The sequence below is a fragment of the Acomys russatus genome, chromosome 22 (genome assembly GCF_903995435.1).
Source record: "Acomys russatus chromosome 22, mAcoRus1.1, whole genome shotgun sequence".
NCBI classification, from domain to species: domain Eukaryota; kingdom Metazoa; phylum Chordata; class Mammalia; order Rodentia; family Muridae; genus Acomys; species Acomys russatus.
Window position 1 is genome coordinate 43,772,490 of NC_067158.1, and position 12,896 is coordinate 43,785,385.

General features: G+C 39.6%; 1 protein-coding gene across 3 annotated transcripts in view; it reads left to right on the top strand.

The window, feature by feature from the left end:
- The window catches only part of Rbpj (recombination signal binding protein for immunoglobulin kappa J region), a 199,270-nt gene that overhangs the window by 127,319 nt on the left and 59,055 nt on the right, over positions 1 to 12,896 (top strand). The gene's annotated exons all lie outside the window — the stretch shown is intronic.

Sequence of the window (12,896 nt, forward strand, 5' to 3'; positions counted from 1 at the left end):
CTGGAATCTAGATTTACAGTTTATTTTTCTACCTTTCTACTGCTTTATAGGGAGGAGGCGTCTCGTTTGGGAATTTGATAAATAGATTGCTTCTTAATAACTTAAATGAGCTTACCATTTATGATTGTCTGACTTTGCAATTTGAAATTGCAGTCTGTGCCTTTTACTTATCTGGAGGTGTGGCACCTCCTGTTCCGAGGTTGGAGTCAGGTGCTAAGAACAGCGCACGTTTTTGGTTTGATGAATACTGGCTTTTAGGATCTTTGTGGAATGCATTACTTACCGGCAGTCAAAAAAAAAAAAAAAAAAAAAAGACAGTGATAGCTTTTAGTTTGCTTATCTTCAAGGTACTTCCTTATGTTACTGGAGCCCTAAGTCAGCTCTTTTGTTATGGTAATGTCAAAGCTTGAGGTGATAGCTGGGGGTGTGGTGTAGGGCATTGTATACTAATGACCTGAATTATTGTGCTAGAAATATCCTATCAGGGTTATTAATACCTAATGTATCCAGGAAAAATTTTCTACTAGTTGATCACTACTTTTAGAAAGCACATCACCCATAAAATCACATGCAGCTTCATCTCTAAAGTTGTACACAAAGGGCTGTTGATGAGGACATAGAAGATGAGGTCTAAGGAATGTTGGCGCTTTGGAAAGGTTTTTAAACGTGGTGATTAGAATTAATAGGCTGAACATTTTCAGTGGAAACCACATTTTTATGATCGGCACATGGCTGTTTGTGAGAATTTGCATGTGTTCACACTCAGTGCATAACTCGAAGTTAGCATCAGGTACACACTGGTTCTGATTGTAAGCAGGATGTAAATGCTCTGATCTCTGCATTTAAGAATGATCACAAAGGCCATAAAGTGAGCTTTACAATTTGAGCTGTCTTATTTGTAAGCATGTGAGACCTTTATACTTTTTCTTAGCCAAAAGGCTGAGGAGTGATCATGTAAGAATTTTCATAAAGTAAAAGAGTTCCTTAGCTTAGACAGCAGGGTATTTGGAAATATAAATGAACTGTGGCTGGGAAATTTTCTAAGTATTCACTATTTCATCTTTATGTTTATTATCTCCAATGTTTATAGGGAAACTATGAGGCTGCCTTGTGATGCTTTTTAGATTTGTTCTATTACATACTTTCAGGCATTCAGGTTTTTGGTTTTTTTTTTAGACTGGGTTTCTCTCTATATCTTGGCTGTCTTGGACTTGCCTTGTAGACCAGGCTGGCCTAGAACTCAGCGATCCGCCTGTCTCTGCCTCCAAAATGCTGGGATTAAAGTCATGTGCCACCATGCATTCAGTTTTAACCAGTTGAATTTATGTAAAAGTTACTTCTTGCCATATACTCACAGATTTCTCCTACTGTCTCTCAAATTAGTAAGATAAATAAGGAGAAAGCTGCTGTTGCCAGATGTAGTTCATTAGATAGTCTTTGGCATTATGGATGAGTAAGGCATTAGAAAAAATTGTTGTAAAGTTCTTACATGTTTTAATTCTGAGGGTCACTCATTTTTAGAAATAAGACTTGGCTTGAAAGCACTATTTTGCATTTTGCTTCGTCCAAATACTAAATTCATGTTATTTCAGCTAGGGGCAGTATTTTCTCATGGATTGACTAAAAGTTGTTATTTTTGGCATTTGGCTTTGTGATTATTTCCAAGTTATTCTGTTTCCTCTGCCAGTTTCCTAACTGTAGAAGGGAATGGAATAACTTGCCACATCTGCAGAGGTGCACCCTAGGGTTTGCAGAGCCCCTGTGGATGATTGAGGTCTAGGAACTGTTACTGAAATGAGCTGATGTGAAGTAGGTCATATTTTATAGGAAGTCAAGTGAGGAGGTTATGAACTAAGTTCTTGGTAAGTTCCAGGAGTGACAGTGGAATGAAAGGAGGGGGAAAAACACCCAACAGTTGTAGTTTGTATAAAAGATTTAGAGGAAGGGAATCAAGCAAAACAAGCTTGTGTAAGAGATTGACCTATCAAACTGAAGTGTAATGACATTGTAAAATTATGGGATGCCCTGTATTGATTTTTGCATGTAGTAATACTTTTTATTTTTTATAGTAATATTTCTTGCTCCATTTTTTTCAAGACAGAGTTTCTCTGTGTAGCCTTGGCTGTACTGGACTCACTTTGCAGACCAGGCTGGCCTCAAACTCCCAGCGATCCGCCTGCCTCTGCCTCCTAAGTGCTGGGATTAAAGGTGTGCGCCACCACGCCTGGTTTAATAGTAATACTTTTTAAAAGGCTATACAAGTATGTTTTTTTTTTTTTTTTGTACTTTTAGCTAAGCCTGATAATAGTAATGAAAATTTTTCTGCCTTACATTTTTTTGATGCTTGTCATATGCTTTTAACAATATTTTCTGACCACTAGGGCATAATTTTAGACTTCACTCTTAGTTTTAGGGAAAGCTTTTGTGCACTTGGGACATTCTGTGGAGTCTTATTGATGAAACCCATTGCTCCTTTATTCTGGTAGCTGATAGTCAGATGTCAGGCTTCTCTCATTAACCCTTTACTTCCGAACTGTTGCACCATGCAGCCTAGGCTGGCCTGGTATTTCAGATACACGTGCCTACGCCTGTCAGTGCTGGGATTACATGTGTGTACATAGCTGAGTCTTTTTTTTTTTTTTTTTCCTAACTCCTAGAAAGTGATAGTTTTACCTCCTGAACAACCCCTTTAATGTGTCTTCATTCGTAATGCCATGATGCATTCTGAGGTCACTTCGCACCTATTTTACCACAGGCACTCTCCCCTTCTGGATGCACCTCTAGATTCTGAGGCTTCCCCATGGCAACAGCAGGGTTTCTGAACAGTGACTCAACCGCTCTAGTTTAAAAAGCTTTCAATGGCTCCCCCTACAGCCTTCACTAGGAGAGGCAGCATGCTAGAGGGCTTTGAAGTCAGAAGATACGCTCTCTGCTAGGCTCCACGTCTGTTTTTGCCCCTCAGATCTCTGTAATATTATCAAGCTGACCTATCCTTTCCTCTTCCATCAATTGCAAGATAATTATTCCTGATTCAAAGAGTTGTGAAGGTTAAATGAAATAATAGGTGAAAGCATTTAATAGAATTCAAAGCACATGCTTAGTGCTTTAGAGAATCTTTGCTAGAGTTACATAGAAGCCCTCCGTAGCTGCTCCACAGGTGCTTAGTGCTTTAGAGAATGTTTGCTAGAGTTACATAGAAGCCCTCCATAGCTACTCCATAGGTGCTTAGTGCTTTAGAGAATCTTTGCTAGAGTTACATAGAAGCCCTCCGTAGCTGCTCCACAGGTGCCTTCTTCAACTCAGTTGCTCTTCGGTCGTCATCGTGCTCACATTTAAGAACATACTTAAGTTCCTGCATAGACCTAGCAGTTTAATGCCTCCCTGCATTTGGAAAACAAACAAACAAAAAGGTTATTTGAGGCTGAGGTCAAAGAATAGTCTAGTCAGAGCCAGGCTTGGTGGCGCACGCCTTTAATCCCAGCACTCAGGAGGCAGAGGCAGGCAAATTGCTGTGAGTTTGAGGCTGGCCTGGTGTACAAAGCAAGTCCAGGACAGCCATGACTACGCAGAGAGACTCTGTCTCAGAAAAAGACAAAACAAAACGAAAAACAAACCCCTCTCCCCAAAAAAAGAGGTTAGTCTAGTCAGATATATCAGGCTAAGTTTCATGTCCCTGCTATGTCATAATTCTTTTGGAAGTATGTTACTAAGTTGTAGAGTAATTATTATGCTCAAATTCTGTTGGTTAACTTGGTGACAGATAAAATTTTCTCTTAATCACTTATATATTATTATGAGAAGTATGTTCAGTACTTGATAGGAAGTCAGTAGATTTCCCCACCTCTACACAGGATTTCTCTGTGTAGCCTTGGCTGTCCTAGACTTACTTTGTAGACCTGGCTGGCCTTGAACTCACAGCGATCTGCATGCCTCTGCCTCCTGAGTGCTGGGATTAAAGGCTGGGATTAAAACTATGCCACCACTGCCCAGCCAGATTTTTTTTTTTTTTTTTAAAGATTTAGTTATTGATGTTTACAGTGTCCTGCCTGCATATATACCTGCAGGACAGAAGAGGGCACTAGATCTCATTGTAGGTGGTTGTAAGCCACCATGTGGTTGTTAGGAATTGAACTCAGGACCTTTGGAAGAGTGGAAGAGTAGGCAGGGTTCTTAACTTCTGAACCATCTCTCCAGCCCCAGAAAAAAAAATTTAAGGCAGATTTACATTACTTTAGAACATAAATGTAGTATAGCTATATAGTCTTGAGTTTAGTATATAAATTTCTTTTGTAATAAGATACTCATGTATCTCTCATTTATGGTTCTGTTGCTGATGTACTCAAAGGAATTGGTATTTTCCGCCTCAAGCTGTCACATACTATTAGAAAACAGCGAGGGGCTGGAAAGATGGCTCAGTGGGTAAGGGCTCTGTCTGCTCTTCCAGAAGTTCTGAGTTCAATTCCCAGCAACCACGTGTTGGTTCACAACCATCTATAATGAGATCTGGTACCCTCTTCTGGCCTGCAGGCCTAATGCAGGCAGAGCATTCTATATATAATAAATAAATGTTTATTAAAAAAAAAAGAAAGAAAACATAGCAAGGCTCATGGAAGTACCTTTTAGATGACAATTGTAAATTTCACATTGTGATTTTATGTGGTTGGTTATCAAGTAGCTCTTTAGAGATTATTATTTATTCAAAGACAAGATTTTTGGCCTGGGAAATAGCTTAGATCTTAGTGCTTAGAGTATGAATTTGAGTTCCAAATGTTATCCTTCCCCCCCCCCCCCAAAAGGAAAGGTGGATAGTGCCTAGAAGTTGTTCTCTCTCTCTCCCCTCTCCTTCTCTCTCTCTCTCTCTGTCTCTCTCTCACAAATTATTTTTAGTTGTATGGATTTGTTGTTGTTGTTTTAAAGATTTATTATACAGTATTCTGCCCAAATGTGTGCCTGTATACCAGAAGAAGGCATCAGATTTCATTATAGATGGTTGTGAGCCACCATGTGGTTTGCTGGGAATTGAACTCAGGATCTTTGGAAGAATAGCCAGTGCTCTTAACCTCTGAACCAGCTCTCCAGCCCAGAAGTTGTCCTTTGAACTCCATAGATATACACTTAGGAAGACCTGCCCATTTCTACAGCTCATGATATTCATTCTTTCTATCTATCTATCTTATCTATCTATCTGTTTATTTATTCTGGTTTTCTGAGACATGGCTTCTCTGTAGCCTTGGTTGTCCTGGACTCACTTTGTAGACCAGGCTGGCCTTGAACTCAACAGAGACCGGCCTAACCTCTGCCTCTGCCTCCTGAGTGTAGGGATTAAAGGCGTGTGCCACTACCACCTGCCACTCATGATATTCCTGAGTGCTAAAATTATAGATATGTTACCACCATATCCAACTGCTTCCTGATTTTTAAATGTTTCAATTACTAAGATGCATAAAAATGTACATGAAACCTTAGGCCACTGTGTACTGCTTTGGTTTTGATCCATGCCACAGAATCAAATTAATTATTTGAAACTCATCTTAAAGAAAGATGACTTACTGGCAGTTTCTTTATCAGATCCTACCTTTGTAAAATAGGAAATTACACTTTAATTGTTTTTATCTGTCAGGTACATTGTGGCTATTTACATGTGAAATTACAAAGGTATAATAAAACAAGGTGTGAGTAATTTGTAAATAGTAAACTATGGAGCTATTTTACAAAGTCAATTTCCTTGGTAGCCTTTGGTGCACAAGGCTCAAGATGCACTTTTCTATTGCACCCTGTGGTTTGTGGGTCATGTTTTAGGAAGGCAGCAGTGTGTTTAGTACATAGAACCACAGCCCTTGTGATACGTGCTTTGACATTTGGAGCAGGCATATTTGGTAAATTACCGCTTCACTAGGGATGTTGTCATCGAGTCACCCCAACTTTGGATCTGCTGGACAACCACAGTAAGAAAGGAATGTTGACTGCGCAGCTACTGCTATCCTTCAGACACTCTGCCAGCAGTTCTGGATGCCTCTTAGAGTTTGCCATTACATCATGATGTTGCTTACGCCTCATTAGGCCTGCTGCTGCTTTGATAAATGAAATGATAGTCTAATGGTCTGAGAAAGTGTATTTTTCAAGCATACATTACAGATTTATGGGGGTGGGGGAAGTATAAGTGGTAGTGATTGTCTGTGTAAATACTTGTGTAAATCTGTTGGGTTGAGAAAATGCACAGAGGTATACACAGCATCTGTTCAGAAAAATTGATGAGGTCTCAGGTAGTATTGGGAATAGTTATGAATTTAAGCTTATATATAAAAAGAAAAGACAAACCTTTTTTTTATGCATTGTAAGTTGCAAAGGCTTGAATTGAAAGTGCTGTCTGCAGATGTGAGATAGAATACACTAACACTAGAAATCACTGTCAAGATTGCTCTATTCCTTTAGTGTGTTTAGCTGGCACTAGAGCTAATTTGCATTGTTAATTAGATGATAGTCTAAATTGCCAGCGTAGTTCCTCATAAAAGCGTCCTGTAAAAGTGTTCCTTTGTGATGGCGTTAGAGAATGTGATAGCAGCAGACAGCATTATGAAGTATAGAACCAGTGCTGCAAGGGCTTGTAAATTACAGACCTACTAGCTTCAGACTGATCTGTGTCGGAACTAAGGTATTGTCCCCCTTTCCTGCAAACTCAAGATCTTCTGCATGCATACTGCTTCAAATCATATTTTTGTTTGTTTTTCGAGACAGGGTCTCTGTGTTAACCTTGACTGTCTGGGACTCGCTTTGTAGACCGGGCTGGCCTGGAACTCAGTGATCCGCCTGCCTCTGCCTCCCATCCCCTGCCTCTGCCTCCTGAGTGCTGGGACAAAGGCATGCACCGCCATGCCTGGTCTCATCATATTTTTGCTTCTAGGTGTGAGAATAGTTTCCATGTCAAAAACCAGTTAATTCTGTACTGAGTTCCAAACAGTATACAATTGGAGTGAACAGAAACATGAAGATCCCAAGACATGAAGAGTAAATTCAGGGAAATGAGTCTCCCTTAATATATTTTATTAACAATGGGTAGTAAAGAGACAGTTGTTGACTGAGCACTTCTAAGTAAAGGACTCCACTGGGACAGTCTTTTCTCTAAAAATGTTGGATGTGATTTAGTTGGAAGTATCCTGATAATTACAGTTTAAGAGAAATAATGATAAATGCTGAGGTGCATGTATAGTGTTGGTAGGGACACTGGTATCATTGATTATGTTAATTGGAGTGGTGTTTATAGTAAAGATGGGTGGTAATGTGCAGTTTTAATTAAGCCAGGAATACGGTTTGGTGTCCTTGGAGAGTCTTGTCAAGCTAAGTCAGGGATACATAGACTAGGTGCAGGTGAGTAGTATAAGGAGCTGTGGAATCTGCTGTCTGTCAGTAACGTAGAGCTGTGATAATGCGCATGTTAGTTAATATAAGTCTTCATGGTGTTGGTGTGAGGATTGAATATAGTAAAGGATATAAAATACTTTGCTCAGTTTTGGAAGTAGATGCTTAAGAAATAATTTAATTTTCCTGCTTTTACTGTGGAATTTTCAGATAACAGAGGAGGATATGTAGAGAAAGGAAGAAAAAAAAAACCCTGAATTTTGGAAACCTGAATATTGACATAATCAGAAACGGACGGGTCTGAATAAAGTGAATATATTTAAGAGAACCTACATATCAAAACATTTAAGTTATTTAATAAATATCAAATATAACTCATAGCCGGCCGTGGTGGCGCATGCCTTTAATCCCAACGCTCGGGAGGCAGAGGCACGCAGATCACTGTGAGTTCGAGGCCAGCCTGGTCTACAAGGCCAGTCCAGGACAAAGATAAAGATACCTTGTCTCAAAAAAACCAAACCAAACCAAACAAATATTAACTCATGGATATCTCTGCTGTGATAACTAACATTGTTCTGCAGTTGTGGATTTATTTCTGTTGGTTATCTATCTGATCTTTCTGTGACTTCCCAAAGGACTAGAGCCATTTTAATTACCTATAGTAGTTACATAGACCATCTCCCAGATTACTACTTGGTGTATAAATGACTGAAAAAGATTTAATAATATGTAACACTTGCCACTAGGTGGCACTTGATCTAAGTGATAAAGCTGACATTCTACTTTTATGACCCAGATAGAAACTGACTCTTGGATTATATTCACCATTCTGCATTTCTGGGCTGGACAGTTTGAAGTGGAATATGAAACATATCAAATAGAATAAACCTGAGTGTTAAAAATAGAAAACCGAACAGTGTTAGACCATGTACCATGTATATAGTTTTTGTTGTAGGAGACACACCTTTGTTGAAAGGTGATGAAATATTGCCTACCCTGACAATGGTAGATTGTTTTTTTGTTTTTTTTTTTTTTTGACCCACTTCCTTAATCCCCAGTTATGTGTTCTCGTTACTGTTGTAATGTGCCACATGATGGTAACTGTATGCTGAGTTGTATTCATTGTATGTAGAATCCTTTAGATTCAGGGAACTTAAGAGATAGAAAAGATCGTACTAATTTCATGTTCTAAAATCTTTGTTCATTTTATCAGACACAGGCAGGTTAGATAGTTCACTGGTGGTTAGACTCAACTGAGATCCTTCTCGTTTGGTGGTGGTTTTTTTTGGGGGGGCATATATGCTTGTGTTTTCATTCTTTTTTTTTTTTTTTTTTTTTCGAGACAAGGTTTCTCTGTGTAGCATTGGCTGTCCTAGACTTGCTTTGTAGACTAGGCTGGCCTCGAACTCACAGTGATCCGCCTGTCTCTGCCTCCTGAGTGCTGGGATTAAAGGCGTGTGCTACCACGCCTGGCTTGTGTTTTCATTCTTTTATTAATGCCACTTGGTGATCGGTTAACTCTGTCAGGTCGTTTATTTGTGTGGACCAAGAATGAAAGCAAGTTCTCTAGCCTCCCCAGGCCCAGTGGAGTGCCACTGTCAGGTCTTCCTTCTTTTCTGTCATCCTATTTTTGGTTTTGTTTTTATTTTTTTGAAACAAGGTCTTAATGTGTAGTCCAGGTTGGCCTTGAATTATTTAGGCCAGGCTGCCTCAATCTTCCTGTTGCTAGGATTACTATCCTGTACCACCATGCCTTGTGTTTGTATTTGAGACAGCAGTTTACAATGTAGCGGAGTCTGGAGGTGAACTGCAGTAGCACAGTCTGGTCTCCAGCTGTCCTCTTGCCTGAGTTTCTCCAGTAGTAGGTTTATAGATACAAATCACCATATCCAACTGAGAGTTTCTAGTCTTTTTTTAATTTCAATTAAAAAAAATCTTTTGTGAGATGGTTTCTCTGTTTAGCCTTGGCTGTCCTGGACTCACTCTGTAGACAAGGCTGGCCTGGAACTCAGGTCCACCTGCCTCTGCCTCCCAAGTGCTGGGATTAAAGACCTGTGCCACACACCCACTGAGATCTTCTAGTATTAATACTACTTACGACGCACTTTGTGCTTCTGACTGCCCGAAGTGGCCTCCTAGGAGCATGGAGTCCCTACTGCATGCCTTCTTACCCACTGAGGACGTAATTACTCCTGCCTCACGCCTCTCCTCTCCGCCACCTTCCTTAGTTTGCACTTAGCTGTCTCTAGATGGAGATGGAAGGGCAGAGGGTGAAAGAAAGATTTTTTTCACATGGGGGAAAATGCTACAATTTAAAACTTGCTGAAAAGCTGGCTAGTTTATAAACTTAATGAGCAGGAAGCCATTTTTCTGGTGTATATGCTAAGACAATACTCTCTACTATGGAGTTATTAAATCTTTTGTCTGTCATCTCTGCTTATGCAGATGTCGAAGAAGCGAATTAAATTTATTTTGGCTTTCAAAGATAGTAGTGATAGGACTTGGTTATTCAGTTACAGCTTAATAATGAATGCTTTTATTTTGATTAAATGGTTTGCAGGTTCTGTGGTGTTACTTCTTTTTTTAAACAAGCAATCAAACCCAGGAGGTTGTTCTTGCAAGGATTTCATGAATGTTAGCAGTCCTCTACTATAGTCATTGTACATTTTACACACACAGTTTAGTGGCAAGCCATTTATTTAAACCTGTTGTTTCTTAATTTTATCTCCTGGAAATTGTCAGTTGGTAAATTAGGTACTTGTTAAGTGACAGAAACTCACTCTGTAGACCAGGTTGGCCTGAACTAAGAGATCCTCCTGTCTTTGCTTTCTAAGTGCCAGGATTAAATATATCTACCACTGTGCCACCACTGCATGGCTGAATTTAAATTTTGATTTGTCTGTTAGTTGTACCTTGCACTTTCCCTATTTTGTAAAAAAGCTAAGGCTTTCTTTCTTTCAAACCCCTGGCCATGTGGTTTCCAGGAAAACGTTCTGCAGGCTACCCCTGGAAGTTTTTCTTAAGGACTAGTATCACATCAGTAATTAATTAATTAATTTTGTGATTGGAAAATATTTACCAAAAAATTAAAACTTACATAAATATATCTTAAAAAGTGTGAACCATTGTAGTTCCATAGCAAGAAATAATTGTTGTTAATATTTGTGAATAGATTCTTTAATTTTTTTATAAATGCAAATGTTAACATTTTGCCTTATTAAGACTATCAACAGATAGCAATATTTAAAAGATGAGAGGTGAGCTGGAGAGATGGCTCAGTGGTTAAGAGCACTTGTTACTGCTTTGGACCTGGGTTTGATTCCCAGCATTCATAAACATCTCAAAACCTCTGTAAATCTAGTTCCAGAGGTCAGTGCCCTTTTCTGGCCTTCATCTATACCAGGTACAAGCGATGCACAGACAAACCTGCAGGCAAAACACCCTACAAGGCAATAAAATAGCAATAACAAAAAGGTCAGAGAGTTGACACCCATACAATGCAATAAAATAGTAATAACAGAAAGGTCAGGGAGTTGACTAGAGTCCTCAAATACAGTCCTTGTACAGGCAATACCTATCTCTGTCTCATGGAAAGTTGAAGGTCAGAATATCTTAGCTTCACACACTGCTGCCTCTGCTGTTGGGTTGCATCTCCCCACCTGTGCTGACTGGTTCTGTATTTGTCTTTCCATGCAACGCTTTCATGCTGCTAGAAGGGCAAAGCAGTTCCGGGTTTATGTAAATGTGGTAAAAATACTTTAAGGAAGGACAATACTATTTTTTCCATTAGATTACTATAAAACTAAATCTTTCTAGAAATGCATTTAAAATTAAATTTGATCAAATTAGTATTTATACTCAAAAAGTTCTGAAGTAACAGTTTATCTTTAAATTTTCTATTTAAAAATTTTAAGATGACAGCATCAGGCACTTTGGACATGCTATTTCATTAGATGATGCTTTTATACTTTGTGTTTTCAGATCTATCCCCTCCCCCAGATCCCCAAATAATTCATTTTCTGCCTACAGAACAATTTCAGGTCTTGTAACTATTATGTATAGTTACAGGATAGCCTTGGGTGACTAACTTGCTTTGCAATTAAATTTTCCTCTCTTAGGAAACGGAGAAAAAGCAGAGTTTTTGCTGGGAACAAACACACTGCCAAGGACGTGCAACATCCTGCAGAATTGCTCCTGTCCATCTTTTCACCTGTTTTTCAGCTGCAAAAGCTGCTTGTCCTCCCTTTTATACCATACAGACAGCATAGCCTCTTCTTTTTTTTTAATGGTTTTTTGAGACAGGGTTTCTCTGTGTTAGCCTTGACTGTCCCGGACTCACTTTGTAGACCAGGCTGGCCTCGAACTCACAGCGATCCGCCTGCCTCTGCCTCCCGAGTGCTGGGATTAAAGGCGTGCACCACCACGCCCAGCTTAGCATAGCCTCTTCTAAACTCCCTACTTGTTAGGTGTCAAAATCCAGGGGTGTGTGTGTGTGTGTGTGTGTGTGTGTGTGTGTGTGTGTGTCTCTACACAGTATCTTTATATCCTTGACTGACTGCATATGATCTTTCCTTTGATATTTCTCTACTGTCAAAATAATGTTAACTTTCTTCATCCTCTTTGCTTTATTACTTACTTTGTTACTTGTGGTGTTAGATCTGTATTTCTAAAACTCCTGTCTGCTCAGCAAATTGAGTTTGTTGTACTACTGTATGCATCCAAGTCCACCGTCTGTTAAGCTCCATACCTGATAATAGTGCTGCTGCTATCCTGGCTGCTCCACCCCAACTGCTCTCTGGGCAGCATTATCTGCTGCTTGTTGTCTTTGTGTGTCCCTCACTTCTATTCTCATTCTTTTCTTGTTTCATAGATGAGCAGATCTTTTTTTTTTTTTATTAATTTATTCTTGTTACATCTCAATGTTTATCCCATCCCTTGTATCCTCCCATTCTTCCCTCCCTCCCATTTTCCCCTTATTCCCCTCCCCTATGACTGTTCCTGAGGGGGATTACCTCCCCCTGTATATGCTCATAGGGTATCAAGTCTCTTCTTGGCGAGCAGATCTTTTCTTATTCCAGGTGTCTTACTCTTGTCTGAGCATTTTTCTCCTTGCTCACTGCAGCTGCCTTATTGAGGTCTGCCTCACCCTGCAGTTGAACTGTGTGTCACTGTCTTAACTGCCTCCACTACTATCACCCCAAGTTATTTCATTCTGTTGCTCTTGGTAGTTTGTCCCCTGTTAGCATTTTGGGGGTTACAGGAGTAACATAGTTTTGTTGTAAATTGTGTCCATGGATTTTGATTTCGCAGGTCTAGCTGCTGCCTTGTCTTATAACAGATTGTAGAATTATGTAACAACCCTTACCATCTTAAAGTTATGTTTTGAGGAGTTTTTTTTTCCTTATTTGTTTGTTTTTGGTTTTTCAAGACAGGGTTTCTCTGTGTAGTCCTGGATGTCCTGGAACTCTCTCTGTAGTCCAGGCCAGCCTGGAACTTAAGAGATCTGCCTGCCTCTGCCTCTTAGTGCTAGAATTAAAGGT